This window comes from Bufo gargarizans, chromosome 4 (assembly GCF_014858855.1).
Source record: "Bufo gargarizans isolate SCDJY-AF-19 chromosome 4, ASM1485885v1, whole genome shotgun sequence".
Lineage (NCBI taxonomy): Eukaryota > Metazoa > Chordata > Amphibia > Anura > Bufonidae > Bufo > Bufo gargarizans.
In genome coordinates, this window is record NC_058083.1 from 180,693,873 (window position 1) to 180,709,875 (window position 16,003).

The following is a 16,003-nucleotide window of genomic DNA, read 5'->3' on the forward strand; positions in this document are numbered from 1 at the left end:
ACCGCTCTCCACCCGTCATTCAAATAAAGTAATACATCATCCACATATAGACTGATCTTATCCCCCACCCCCCTTCCTCCGAATCCCACAATTCCGTCATCAGCCCTGATCCTGCAGGCCAGGGGTTCCATAAAAATTGCAAAGAGTAATGGGGAGAGTGGGCAACCCTGCCGAGTTCTCCGCTGCAGGCAGATCGTAGGAGAGATCATTCCATTAATATTAATTCTAGCCACTGGGGCATTATATAACATTCTAACCCATCCAATACATTTTTCCCCCAGGTTCATCCTGGCCATGGTCTGCCAGAGAAAGGACCACTCCACCCTGTCGAATGCCTTGGCGGCATCTAAAGACAGGATGGAGCGGTCCCCTCCCCCCCCCCCCGACTGCACGTTCAGGAGGATCCGTCGTATATTTGTCTGAATTTGTCTCCCAGGGATAAACCCCGTCTGATCTATATGTATTAGCCCCGTTATTACCTTTTTTAATCTATTTGCAAGGACTTTGGCGATTATCTTATAATCTGAGTTGAGTAATAATATAGGTCGATAGGCCTCGATCTTGTTTCCGTCTGTAATGACCGGCGTCACACACAGGGAGGAAAACAGGGAAAGCCCTGCCCAAGGGAGAGGGAAAGGTGGTGACCCCTAACTCACCTTGCGGCTGGCACCTGACTGCCCTGACGTCCCTAGACGGGTTCCTCACCCGTGCGGCGATCACGTGCCTAAACCCTGGCTTTCCCTGAAATGAGCCCTAGATAGTGAACGGGCCCGTGGGATCGCTAGTCCGCACCACTGCACTAAGAGGGAAACACCAGGGAGAGGACAGACAAATACAAACAAACACAAACACCCAGGCGGGCGACCACAGCAGTCCACAAAGGTCCAACAGGGATCCGGAGGGTAGCGTTCTGAAACAACCATCCGAGAACGCAGCAACACAGCTCCAGTGGGTCAGAATAGATGTCCAGGCAGGAAGCTCTATCTCTGGCAACCAGAGAAGTGTGAGAGAGGAATATAAGGAGGTTTGGGAGTGCTGGACAAGGAACAGCTGAGGAGAAGGAGCTACGGATCCCTGAGTGAGCCAAAAGGGTTTGCAAAGCAAACCCAGAAAGCTACCATAAGGAAAACAGCCCTATCTTAAATAGAGCGTGCAGCCAACCGCTGCGACTTCCTGACCCCGGGTATAACGGAGTCAGGCGTTGTTCTCGATACCCTCGTGACACCGTCCTTCCCTTTTTTCAAAATAAGTGTAATAGTTGCCTCCATTAAAGATGGAGGCAATTTCCCGATGGTGCAGGATTCATTCAATACCTCCAGTAACCCAGGTAGCAATATCTCCGCATGAATTTTATATATATCAAACGGAAGCCCGTCAGGGCCGGGGATCGGGGACCCCCGAATTCCCGATATAACCTCCTGCAACTCCCGTAAAAGAATGCGGGAATTCAGGGGAGCCGAGTCCAGTTCAGATAGTGCTGGAATCCTGATTTGATGCAGAAAGTCTTCTATGTGGGTCTCTGTATCATATGGCTCGGAGCGATATAGGTTATTAAGGCCTCATGCACATGACCGTTGTGTGCATCCGCGGGCGTTTTTCCGTTTTCCGTTTTTTTCCGCGGACCCATTGACTTTCAATGGGTCCGTGGAAAAATCGGAGAATGCACCGTTTGGCATCCGCGTCCGTGATCCGTGTTTCCAGTCCGTGAAAAAAATATGACCTGTCCTATTTTTTTTCACGGACAACGGTTCATGGACCCATTCAAGCCAGTGGGTCCGTGAAAAATCACGAATGCACACAAGATTGTCATCCGCGTCTGTGATCCGTGTCTGTTTTTTCCTATCATTTCAAAGGCAAACTTGACTTATATTTTTTTTTCATTTTTCATGTCCATGGATCCTCCAAAAATCAAGGAAGACCCACGGAAGAAAAAACGGACACGGATCACAGAACAACGGAAACCATTTTTGCGGACCGCAAAAAAAAACGTCCGTGTGCATGAGGCCTTAAATGTTTTACGAATTCTCCCTCAATTTCCACTGCTTGATCTAATTTACGACCATCACAAGTTTGAATTTGTCTAATCTTTGGACGAGCCTTTTGGTTAGATACAATAGAAGCTAGGAGTTTACCTGGGGTTCCTGCCTCACAGAAATGATCGTATCCTTGAAAGAACAGTTTATTCTGTGCTTTTTTCGTCATATAATTTGTGTAATGGTCATTAGCTATTTTGAGATTAGCCCGCATATTCGCGTCGTTGTTCATTAGGATCATAGCTTCTAAACGTTTTACATTTTCTTCCAATCTTTTCTCCTCTTTAAAAAACTCAGTTCTTTTGGATTTAATTATACCATAATATAACCCACGGAGATATGCCTTCATCGCGTCCCACACAAAGTGGATATGCGTGGTTCCACTATTTTCTCGCCAAAATTGGGCTAACTCTTTATTTATCCACTCTTGATCTTTTATGACGGTTAGCCAATGTGCGTTCAATCTGAAAGGTTTGACAGTAACAGGCTGTCCCCCTATCTTAATAGCTAATATCATAGGTGAGTGGTCTGAAATTCCGTGGATTTTGTATTTCATTTTTAAAATTAGAGCAAACATCTCGCTATTGGCCAAAGCTAAGTCAATTCTGGACATGGCGCTGTATGTCTTGCTGAAGCATGAGAACGCTTGTTTATTGCCATACAGCGCCCGCCAGATGTCCGTTAGGCCTATTTCCTCACAAAACCCATGGAGTAGTAGTTGTTTTCCCTGGTTGTATTTTGCGGCATTAGAGATTCTGTCCAATTCTGGGTCTATCACACAATTAAAGTCCCCGGATAGTAACACCGGGCACCGCTCTCTACCATAAACAAACGTAGCCAAATGCTTCAAAACTGTCATGGCAAACGGTGGAAGGATATACACAAAAGCTAATATGCAGATTCGTCCATTCCATCGACCATAAAGAAAAATGTATCTCCCTTCTATCCGATGTTCCAGAGGAACATAATCAACATTTTTATGAACGTATACGCTGATCCCGTGGGAATATGACGAGAAACTGGAGTGAAACTGATGCCCTGCCCATTTTTTTGTTAGATAAACGGGGATCTCTGGCGCTGCATGTGTTTCCAATAGTGCTACTATTGCGGGAAGATGACGAGAAATCAGGTCAAAAACTATAACCTGTTTTGTTTTATCCCCAAGCCCACGTACATTCCATGTTAAGACTTTATCGTTCATTACGATTCAAGGCTATAGTAGAGTCGTCCACCGCCACCAAGCGGCAACCGCGGCCGTGCCCGAACCCAACTCGTCCCACCCTCCCACCCCCTGCCTAAACCACCTGCTCCGTCTGTATCGGCAAATCTCCCTGAGCCTCCACTGGCTCCAATGTTTTTTTTTACCCCTCTAGACTTGGATGCAGGCGATTTCAGGTATTTTTCCATTCTGGCCTGTGGGCTACTTCCACCCCCACCTTTGGGTGATCCAGTACCCACTGATTTCCTATTATATTTAGCCGGCATGTTGTCTGCTATTTAATCCTGGTAACCGACAATATACCAAAGTCCCAAAAAATAGTGAGGATCACAAGATCACAGAGATTTACGGTAATCTGAAAGGAAAGTTGTATCTGCTGTAAAACATGTCTGATCACAAGGATGTGACTGCTTAAATAGCAACCAACCTGTATTGTAACTTAGAACCAGTACAAGATGATAATGCAATGTAAATAGAAAGTTTATTTACTACTTTTATAGATTGTATCTACATGTATGCATTGCATGGATACATGGTACATACTTGTATAGGCTGTATATGTATGCTTTGCATGGATACATGGTACATACTTTTATGGCTGTATATGTATGCTTTGCATGGATACATGGTACATACTTTTATGGCTGTATATGTATGCTTTGCATGGATACATGGTACATACTTTTATGGCTGTATATGTATGCTTTGCATGGATACATGGTACATACTTTTATGGCTGTATATCTATGCTTTGCATGGATACATGGTACATACTTTTACAGACTGTATATGTATGCTTTGCATGGATACATGGTACATACTTTTATAGGCTGTATATGTATGCTTTGCATGGATACATGGTACATACTTTTATAGGCTGTATATGTATGCATTGCATAGATACATGGTACATACTTTTATGGCTGTATATGTATGCTTTGCATGGATACATGGTACATACTTTTATGGCTGTATATGTATGCTTTGCATGGATACATGGTACATACTTTTATGGCTGTATATGTATGCTTTGCATGGATACATGGTACATACTTTTATGGCTGTATATGTATGCTTTGCATGGATACATGGTACATACTTTTACAGACTGTATATGTATGCTTTGTATGGTTACATAGTTAAACCCATTTAGCAGTTTTTTGGGCTGGCCTATATGGGGATATCTTTATAAACACGTTGGTTTTATGAAGCACAGTAGAAATATTTTATAACAAGGTCATATTATACAAAAATAATCTAAGAATCCACTGCCCCTAAATTCATTGTATATTGTGACCAGACATTCACACTGGTGAAGAAGCAAAAGTGGGACTGTACAAATAAGCTTTGCTCAAGATCAGATTTTATATTTCACTTTCACCCACTTATTTGTTATTCTATAATATAGCAGCACATAGGGAAGAATCCAGACCTGGATGACTGTAGACAAGAATGCTCATCACTTTCCCCAACTATGGTATGTCCGTATTTGCTTTGAAGTGACCGCTGAGAATGTTGAGAATGTTTTCTTTGTTAAAGGGCAAAAATCAGGGGCTAATATTAAGCAGTCGTTCCACAGGGCCCCACACAATGTAGATTTGTAGATGGTTTCAGTTAACTTACTTAGAACACATGACAGAATATATAATAGGATTGTACAGCTATTGAAACCTTGTCTGGACGTGACCCTCTAAATCTAGGGGCACGCAGCCTGGAGAACAGATGGAGGCCTCAGCAGAAATAAGTAAAATAATATGCAGAAAGTCTTTGTTTATACAGGTGTTTTTGGCATTTTCATTCGAAACAGAAAACTACCTCTACTTGTTCCTTTGTCAGTAGCCTGTTCTTCTCATAAAGCATTGACCCATGCTGTGAAACCAGACATGAAGCATAGAAAATCATATTAGCTACACAATTCTGTGAAACAGCCCAGAAACCGTGAACCAGGAGTCTTCACAGACAAAAAAAAATTATATTTCACCATGCTGACATAATAAATCCTTTCACAGTTGTGATAATGATTATGATGTAACTGTAGAAATAATCTCTTTATTGACTGGGAGCAGAGGGGAATTGGTGCGAAGGCAGAAAAGCCCAAGATATCATTCATGATGAATGAGATACCTTAAGGAGTCTACCACTAGGAAAGACCCTAAATGAGTGCATGATCGATAGTGGGTGACTGGATGGCACACAGGGTCTTCAAAGTGTCAACTAATGGGCATGGACATGTTCATAGAGAATGGGGCATGGGCAACAAGTAAAGTAGGATCTCCCGAATTCCATTTTTAGACAGTTTTTCTTGTAATTTCAGAATGCATACACACACATACAGGTCCTTCTCAAAAAATTAGCATATTGTGATAAAGTTCATTATTTTCTGTAATGTACTGATAAAGATTAGACTTTCATATATTTTAGATTCATTACACACCAACTGAAGTAGTTCAAGCCTTTTATTGTTTTAATATTGATGATTTTGGCATACAGCTCATGAAAACCCAAAATTCCTATCTAAAAAAATTAGCATATCATGAAAAGGTTCTCTAAACGAGCTATTAACCTAATCATCTGAATCAACTTATTAACTCTAAACACCTGCAAAAGATTATTGAGGCTTTTAAAAACTCCCAGCCTGGTTCATTACTCAAAACCGCAATCATGGGTAAGACTGCCGACCTGACTGCTGTCCAGAAGGCCATCATTGACACCCTCAAGCAAGAGGGTAAGACACAGAAAGAAATTTCTGAACGAATAGGCTGTTCCCAGAGTGCTGAATCAAGGCCCCTCAGTGGGAAGTCTGTGGGAAGGAAAAAGTGTGGCAGAAAACGCTGCACAACGAGAAGAGGTGACCGGACCCTCAGGAAGATTGTGGAGAAGGACCGATTCCAGACCTTGGGGGACCTGCGGAAGCAGTGGACTGAGTCTGGAGTAGAAACATCCAGAGCCCCCGTGTACAGGCGTGTGCAGGAAATGGGCTACAGGTGCCGCATTCCCCAGAAACAGCGGCAGAAGCGCCTGACCTGGGCTACAGAGAAGCAGCACTGGACTGTTGCTCAGTGGTCCAAAGTACTTTTTTCGGATGAAAGCAAATTTTGCATGTCATTCGGAAATCAAGGTGCCAGAGTCTGGAGGAAGACTGGGGAGAGGGAAATGCCAAAATGCCTGAAGTCCAGTGTCAAGTACCCACAGTCAGTGATGGTCTGGGGTGCCATGTCAGCTGCTGGTGTTGGTCCACTGTGTTTTATCAAGGGCAGGGTCAATGCAGCTAGCTATCAGGAGATTTTGGAGCACTTCATGCTTCCATCTGCTGAAAAGCTTTATGGAGATGAAGATTTCATTTTTCAGCACGACCTGGCACCTGCTCACAGTGCCAAAACCACTGGTAAATGGTTTACTGACCATGGTATTACTGTGCTCAATTGGCCTGCCAACTCTCCTGACCTGAACCCCATAGAGAATCTGTGGGATATTGGGAAGAGAAAGTTGAGAGACGCAAGACCCAACACTCTGGATGAGCTTAAGGCCGCTATCGAAGCATCCTGGACCTCCATAACACCTCAGCAGTGCCACAGGCTGATTGCCTCCATGCCACGCCGCATTGAAGCAGTCATTTCTGCAAAAGGATTCCCAACCAAGTATTGAGTGCATAACTGAACATAATTATTTGAAGGTTGACTTTTTTTGTATTAAAAACACTTTTCTTTTATTGGTCGGATGAAATATGCTAATTTTTTTAGATAGGAAATTTGGGTTTTCATGAGCTGTATGCCAAAATCATCAATATTAAAACAATAAAAGGCTTGAACTACTTCAGTTGGTGTGTAATGAATCTAAAATATATGAAAGTCTAATGTTTATCAGTACATTATAGAAAATAATGAACTTTATCACAATATGCTAATTTTTTGAGAAGGACCTGTATATGCACTGTTTAGAGAATGTTTTTCCTCAATGACTGCCTACAATGCCCACACAATACTTCTATTTAGTATCATACAATTACAGTGAAAGGTAAAGCCCCAAGTAGTACAGGGCATGCTTCACTCGGTTTGCTCCTGGGGGTTCAGTCCTTTAGGCCCCATAGTAAAGAGGGGCATAAGGGGCACTTCTATGGAGCTGAGCTGCACCTAGGCAACATGAGCAATGAACGTGTCGTCACTGGCCTAAGGAAAGCTATGAGAAGGCAGTGGCGCTACTGCCTTCTCAAATAGCTGATCAGCGGGGATACCGGGTATTAGACCCCCTTCGATCAGACATGAGAATAGGTCATCTGTTATAAAGTCTCTGAAAGCTCCTTTAATGATAAATCTGCCCATGGTCCCTATATTCTTATATAGAGCAGAAATACAAATGCAGACAGCAAATGCATTTCCGTTCTGCAAATTATAAAAGGTCCGATGCTAGTCTGCAAAATGTGGTCCACGGACCTGTTGAAGTCCATGTTGTTATGTAGGTGGCACACAGATGGTGTCTGTATTTTGTGGGTCCGTGGTTTTCAGACTACAAAATGCATACAGTCATGTGCATTAGGCCTATGGATGTTATTACATATGTGGCTTGAGCTGCGGGTTCTGTATTGCCGTTAGTTAATTCCATGACCACATCTCTACTGTGCAACGGGAAACCAAAGCAAATACATGTGTGGGCCAACAATTGGTGGTAACCGTGGTGTGGTTACCACTGCTCGGCAGCACATTTGCCAAGCTAACGTGTCATGTCACAATAAGTATCACAAAAGTCATGGGGCCAAAACCATGTGCAACTTGTGTGCTGTCATGTGACTATTTTAGAGTTGGGATTTGGCCGTGAAAAAACAGCCAAGTTGCAGAGACACAGTTGCATTCAAATTGCATTGTAGTCTATGATCACAGCAACTTGCAACCTGTGATCAATTGATTTTTCTGCTATTATTGCGTCACAGCCACGGCATGTCATGCGTTACATCGCAACCCCATTGACAATCACCTCATAGTTCCCTAAATTACACCATTCTTAAAGAACCATCTCAGCTGGCACCAAATGAGGCTTGCTACACAGCCCAAATCCTGTTCTGCCCCCAGCTCTTTTCTAGTCTTTTCACACACTAAGGCCGTGAGCGGTCTGTGGTATCCCGGCCTGGATTCCTGCTGACAGCAGGAGCGCACGGCGTCATTGGTTGCTATGACGCCGTGTGCTTAATGCCGCCGCTGCACTACAGTAGTACACTGGTATGATCTATACGAGTGTATTACTGTAGTGCAGCGGCGGCATGAAGCGCGTGGCGTCATAGCAACCAATGAGGCCATGCACTCCTGCTGTCAGCAGGAATCCAGGCCGGGATACCACGGACCTCTCACGGCCGGGTTCCACGGCCGTGTGCATTCGGCCTAAGGCCTCATGCACATGACCGTTACGTTTTGCAAACCGCGGATCCGCAAAAAACAGAAGCCGCCCGTGTGCCTTCCGCAATTTGTGGAACGGGCGGCCTATTGTAGAAATGCCTATTCTTGTCCGCAAAATGGACAAGAATAGGACATGTTTTATTTTTTTTGCTGGGCCACGGAACGGAGCAGCGGATGCGGACAGCACATGGAGTGCTGTCTGCATCTTTTGCGGCCCCATTGAAGTAAATGGGTCCACATCCGAGCCGCAAAAACTGCGGCTCGGATGTGGACCAGAACTACGGTCGTGTGCATGAGGCCTAACCCTATGGCTGCTTTCACATGAGCGAGTTGTTCACTCCGGACTCTGAGCGCTGTTCACTCCCGTCCTGAACTTCCAGCACTGCCGGGGTCACATAGCATTATATTGATTTATGATGCTATGTAACCCTCAGAGGTCTGGAATGTATTAGATAAAAGTGACATAATACCACTTGCTGAAGTGAGACAGCCCTTTAAGACCGCCCTGGTCAACTATCAGTGACTGAGAGCTATGTACATATGTATTTACACTTAGGTCATATGCACACAAACGTATTTTCAGTTTGCATTTTTTACGAATTAAATGCGGACCCATTCATTTCTATAAGACTACAAAAACATATGGACAGCACACGGATGTTATATGTGTGCAGTCCGCATCCATTTATCATGTAAAGAAAGTGAATACAAGGCACTTACTAATGTATTGTGATTGTCCATATTGATTCCTTTGCTGGCTGGATTTATTTTTCCATAACATTATACACTGCTTGTTTCCATGGTTACAACCACCCTGTTATCCATCAGCTGTGGCGCTGTACATATGATAAGGGGTATACGTACATACATAATACAGACAATTGTACTAAGCATGAACAAGACGGTAATGCATTGATAATGTGTATCAACAGAGATTATTCATATCTCTTACTGTATTATGTACGTGTAATAGTATTCATATTTTTTTACCTCTGAAAATGAATACAAAATTAACTGATAAAAGAAATAAAAGCATAAACAAGACGAGTTACAAACTGGTACAGAAGGAGAGAGGGCCCTGCCTGTGAGGGCTTACAATCTACATGATGCCTATTCTTGTCCGTTATTGCGGACAAGAATAGGACATGTTCTATTTTTTTTCGGGAGCAGCGGACCGGAAATGCGGATGCGGACAGCATCTTTCTCTGCATAATAAACTTTCTCTGCATAATAAATGCTATTTGCTGACGTGGCAAAATCCCTTTAAAGTGGCCCCATGTTAGAGGCGGCTCCAAATTGACAGAAGGCAGGGTCAACAGAAGTAGGCAGAATCAAGCCCTTTTTATTTTCAGGCCTTGGGATTCCTTCAGTCTGATAATGTGGCCCCCAACCAGAAAAAGTTGTGCACCCCTCTTTAGGGTCTATGGCTAGTCCGCCCCTGATATTGAGGCAGGGTCACATTGATACTTGGTGGCATCTCCTCTTGCTGCCACTCTGGCATTGTAATGGTCATCCAGGTGACCATCCTCCTATGCTATGTCATTCTAAGCTCTTTTAGCATGGACACATGGACCCATTCAGCCAAGGTGTTTGTTGGCTGCTGTGCATGAGAAAATCCATCGCTCCATCCAGTTCCACACATTCTTGATGGGGAAGAGATCTGCCAGGGAAGCTGCCGGATCCTGTGAGGTGCACATTGTGTGGAGCCGGCAGTGTGTGGGCAGGTGCTATCCTGTTGGAACACTACATCAAAATAGGCACTAGGATTGGTTCCATAATGTCCTGGACATACCGACGGCTGGTCAATGTTTCCTACATGAATACCAAATGGGAACAGGCATGGTAACTAATGGCACCGTACATCAGGTCGCCTGGCGTTGGTGCTGTGTGTCTCTGCACTATGAATGATGGCATTAATACAAATGACCATAGGTGTCCCTAATGCCAGGATTATAGTATATCAACAAGTGTTGTGGCAAAATGAAAGGGCACCCTAAAGCAATAATAGTGGTAAAGCTCCCAAATACATATAAATTAAACAAACGACATGGAGCTCATAAAATACCTATAAAAAATATATCTTTAATAACATATCAGTAAATTACAAGCATATTACCGTTAAAAAATGAAGGTGGTAGAGAAAAGACACCATTCCAGCTTTACACAGACCGCATAGATTAATAAATACAATAACAACAGCCAATCTAAATAGTAGAACAATATCACGATGGGTCAGCAATGTCAGGATCATGAAACAATAATTACCCAGAACCAACCGCAACTCAGTGCAGATAAGCCCTATCGAAGTAAGAGCATACTCGCGTATGCAATAAAACATAAAGCCGCCTGACCTGAACAAGCGAGACTGTGAGAGCCAAGATGGTGCTACCCCACTTAGTCTCTGTCTCTGAAATGTATCTGCTGGGGTTTGAACTCACAACCTTTTGCACTAGAGGGCTTTACAACCCAATGATCGGGGTAGCGCCATCCTGGCTTCCACAGGCGGCTTTATGTTTAATTGCATACGCGAGTATGTTCTTACTTCGATAGGGCTTATCTGCACTGAGTTGCGTCTGGTTCTGGGTAATTATTGTTTTTATGATCCTGACATTGCTGACCCATCGTGATATTGTTCTACTATTTAGATTGGCTGTTGTTATTGTATTTATTAATCTATGCGGTCTGTGTAAAGCTGGGATGGTGTCTTTTCTCTGCCACCCTCATTTTTTAACGGTAATATGCTTGTAATTTACTGATACACTATTAAAGATATATTTTTATAGGTATTTTATAAGCTCCATGTCTTTTGTTTAATTTATATTCATGATGGCAGCAGGTGCTCTTCCGTGAACTCTGATGCAGCCATCATTAGTACCAAGACAGAACCTGCTATCATCACTGAACACTATTGTTTGCCATTCATGCCTCCAATTGGCCAATCTCGTGGCACCAGCGCAGATGCTCTTGGCAATGATGAGAGGTCAATGACAAATGAGCTAGTGAAGTATGTGAATGTAGTTCTGCTTCAAGTATGTGGTTTCTTATGGTCCAAGCGGTCACTGCAGTAGCTGCTGCAAAACCAATCTGTGATGCCATGGCTGTCCTTTGTGATACAGTAGCTCTTCTAATGTAAGAGAGAGGAGGGAAGACAGTGCTGTCAGGCAAAACACAACAGCGGAGAGGCCAGACAAAAGATAGTATCTTGGAACTTTGATCACTATATATAACACCCTCTAGAATTGCCATATTGTAAAATAGTCTTTTATATCTTAACTCCCACTAGGTGTCCTTAAGTGCAACCTGGAGCGCAGGCCTCAGCTGGTCTGTGCTAAGGGCTAACAGCAAAATGTGTAAGGGATCGCTCTCTCAAGCAAGGCGGCAATGACAGATCCCTCCTCAGACATCGGGGTTAAAGTCCAAACGGTGCTTTATTTTGGCACTTCACTAATACAGATGATCACTCAGTTATATCGTCACTGGGTGAGGTTCCAGCACCCCAAAACATAACACAGCAAATTATAGACACCTGCCATTCTCTACCTAATAGAGTACATAGGTCTCCCTGTCTCACCTCTAAAGAGCCGTTCACATACAGGGTATCCGTCTCCGACACTCAGCAGGTGAGCTTCACCAGGCATAAGTCCCCCACCAGGGGAGAGATCCGGCTTCACTCAGCTTGATGGCCCCCCAACCCTCCTGGCTGGGACCACCTAGAGCCTCTGCAGGCTTCCTTTTCAAATTCTCCCCAGACTCATGCACTGAGGTCTAGTCTATCCCCCAGTGATTAAACCCAGCTACCTCCCCTGGCCAGGTGAATAGCTGTGGTGGAATAGGGGTGTGGACTGAAATATACACCCCCTCCACACCTCTATCATGCACTTCACCACAAATGATTTAGAAAAATTATTATACTGCAAAGCCCTGCATTATAAAAGTTTCTCTTGTGAAACAGGAGTTATGTGTTAGCTAAATGTGCTTCATCTATAAAAACATGAACCGCATTGAAGACCACATGAAAACTGCATTGCCGTTCTGATACAGCTTTGATGTGGCTTTAACCGCACCTCAACTGCTATATAGTATAACATAAAATCCATAAAGCTAGGTTTACACATTGCAGACGAGTTGAAGTAAATGGTCCGGAATAGGGTTATACATGACATCAGAGAAAGGACCCCCACCCATACGTCATGTGACACTTGCCATTTAGTTAAGGTGTTACTATCATTTCATAATGAAAGGAACAGGAGCAGTCAGCTGAGTGCTGTCCCCCCTCAGTCCTGACTGGTTGTCCTTGGAAAGCCAAGCGAACAGTTTACAGACCCATAAACTTTGTTACATCACTCGCTCCACTCTTCAAAAAGAGCCAAGTTAGGGTACTTTTACACTAGCGTTATTCTTTTCCGGCATTGAGTTCCGTCCTAGGGGCTCTATACCGGAACAGAACTGATCAGTTTTATCCTAATTCATTCTGAATGGAGAGCAATCCGTTCAGTATGCATCAGGATGTCTTCAGTTCAGTACCTCTTACAGTATTTTGCTGTAGAAGATACTGCACTATGCTGTGGTATTTTCTCAGTCCAAAATTCCGGAACACTTGCCAGAATGCCGGATCCAGCATTATTTTCTATTGAAATGCATTAATGCTGGATCCGGCACCAAGTGTTCCAGAAAAGCTGATCCAAGATTCCCAATTTTCCAATTTAAAAATGTGAGAAAGAAATATACTGGATACGTTTTTCTGAATGACACCAGAGAGACGGATCTGGTATTGCAATACATTTGTGAGACAGATCCACTTCCAACAACGCAAGTGTGAAAGTACCCTAACACTGATTAGAACCGAAGGAAAGGCACAACGCTCAGTTGAGTCCTTCCGCTTTATCATTTTTGTGAATAGTTGGGGCCTCAGTAACAGGAACCCCAGTGATCAAAACTTCTGACACTATGTCACTATAACATGCCAGAAGTTTTAAGTCAAAGTATCTAAGTGGTGAATAGCAGTTTATTCAGGAGCAGAACATGCAATCATATTTATCTCCTATAGCAGCATATCTCAGACATACAGGTGAAACTCGAAAAATTAGAATATTGTGCAAAAGTCCATTTATTTCAGTAATTCTAATTAAAAGGAATTGCATTAATGCAACTTAAAATTTGAATTTTGTGAAAAGGTTTAATATTCTAGGCTCAAAGTGTCACCCTCTAGTCGGCTAATTAATCCATACCCCCTGAGCAGACCTGAGATTGTGACTTTGGGGTTTCATAAGCTGTAAACCGTAATAATCCAAATTATAACAAATAAAGGCTTGAAATATCTCGCTTTGCATGTAATGAGTCTCATATGTTAGTTTCACCTTTTAATTTGCATTACTGAAATAAATGAACTTTGCACGATATTCAGATTTTTCTACTTTCACCTGTATGTCAGTGCAGTTTCATATGAAAGTAATGATCACTATTCCACCAGTAGTCCTATTCAGTTTGTTCGTGGATGTGACCTTTGTGTTGACCTTGCACACATATGTGATATAACACATATAATTGTAGCTAACATAATGTCAGGAGCTAATGACATGTGAAGGTGACATTATTGATGCCATGTTAGTCATATTCAGTTAACCTGTGAGTACGGTACACAGGACTGATCTATGGGCTATACCATGATAGAGGTCAACTGTACTGTTAGTTATGTTTTACCTACATGTACAGTATATCACAAAATTGCACAGCCAGCTTCTTTTTATACGATGATGGTCTGTCATTGGTACTATCATGAATGAATGTTTTGGTTGAAATTGTCCATTTTGATCAACTTTAGACAAATTCGGATGAATACTTTTAAGGTGCCCATACACATTAGACAAAGGTTGGCTAAACCTGCTGCTGGAAGCGATATCTGTCAGACTGCAGTTATGGTTATGGCTAACTTTAAAGGGTTTGTTTGGTTAAAAAAATATATTTTCAAATGTGCTGTTAGGGCATTCTAAGTTAAATTGGAGGTATCATCATGACATTTGTCATTTGAAGCTAATCCATGATTTCCACAATTTGCGCTTTTGAATTTTATGGGGCCATATATTTTACTTGCAGTGGCTGTTGGAGGGAAAATGTGGTAGTAAGTGGCAGCCATTAAAATGGATGTCCAACCATGTATTTTACAGGTAGTCCAGATCTGCAAGAAGGACTCTATGGTCTGGCTAAAAAACTGAGGACCCCCTCTATGATATCCTTATTCCTTAATCGGACATATGTTAAGGAGTTGGGGTTATTAGACAACTCTTTTAAAGGCGTTGTCCCACAAAAAATATTCAGCAGTTTTCAAACAAACCTTGATCCGAATACCTTGCAATTGCTTGTAATAAAAAATGGAGCATAGCCACCGAGGTATTCAATAAAATGTGTCTGTATAGCGCCACCTGCTGTTTGTTCTTTTTATCATTTCTTTGTCCGGCTCACTGAGCTGTGATAGGGAGAGCTGAGACACACCTCCAGAGCTGTGATAGGGAGAGCTGAGACACACCTCCTGAGCTGTGATAGGGAGAGCTGAGACACACCTCCTGAGCTGTGATAGGGAGAGCTGAGACACACCTCCTGAGTTGTGATAGGGAGAGCTGAGACACGCCTCCATAGCTGCAGCAGAGAAGACACTCCCCTTGAGCTGTCAGCTTGATATAAATCTAGCAGAGCAATGAATGGGGAGATCTCTGGATCCATGTGAGGTCCTGGACCTGGCCCTGTGCTGGTTTTAGCTTTGTTAAATAGAGATTGTTATGTACTATATGATGTCTGATTAAAAAATTTTGAATTAATCGTGGGATAAGCCCTTTAATATAGAGGTCACCTGTTCAGGATTCCAGTCTATTTGCCAGAGCTGATAGTGTCCACAAAGAGCTTACCCATGTCAATGTGCCACATCTGTATACTACATGAATGGCCCATTGTTTTTGATTAGCAGCAAACTCTATAGATACAATGCATGGCTATTCTACACAACATGTCTGATCCCTGAGCTCATGATCATGCACAGCTCCATGATTTGTTATAAAGATAACATTGTTGATGGTCTTGTGGTGTTCCCTGTGCAATATTAAATTAAATACTCCTTTAGATGATATACAATTCTAGAATATGATTTCATAAGTCTGTATTTGGCAACTGGCCAGTCAGCTATAATGCAATGGCATTCTAGTGAAATGCTAGATGACAGTTGATTTCCATCATGTAGCTATTGCCGTCCAGACTGCTACTGGTGCCAGAAACATAGACTAAGGAGCCTAGAAGTCTAGATGGGCCCCAGTAGTAAATATATTGTTCACCCGTAGATAGGGAGTGTGCTGAGCATAATGGGGGATGAAGAATGGAAT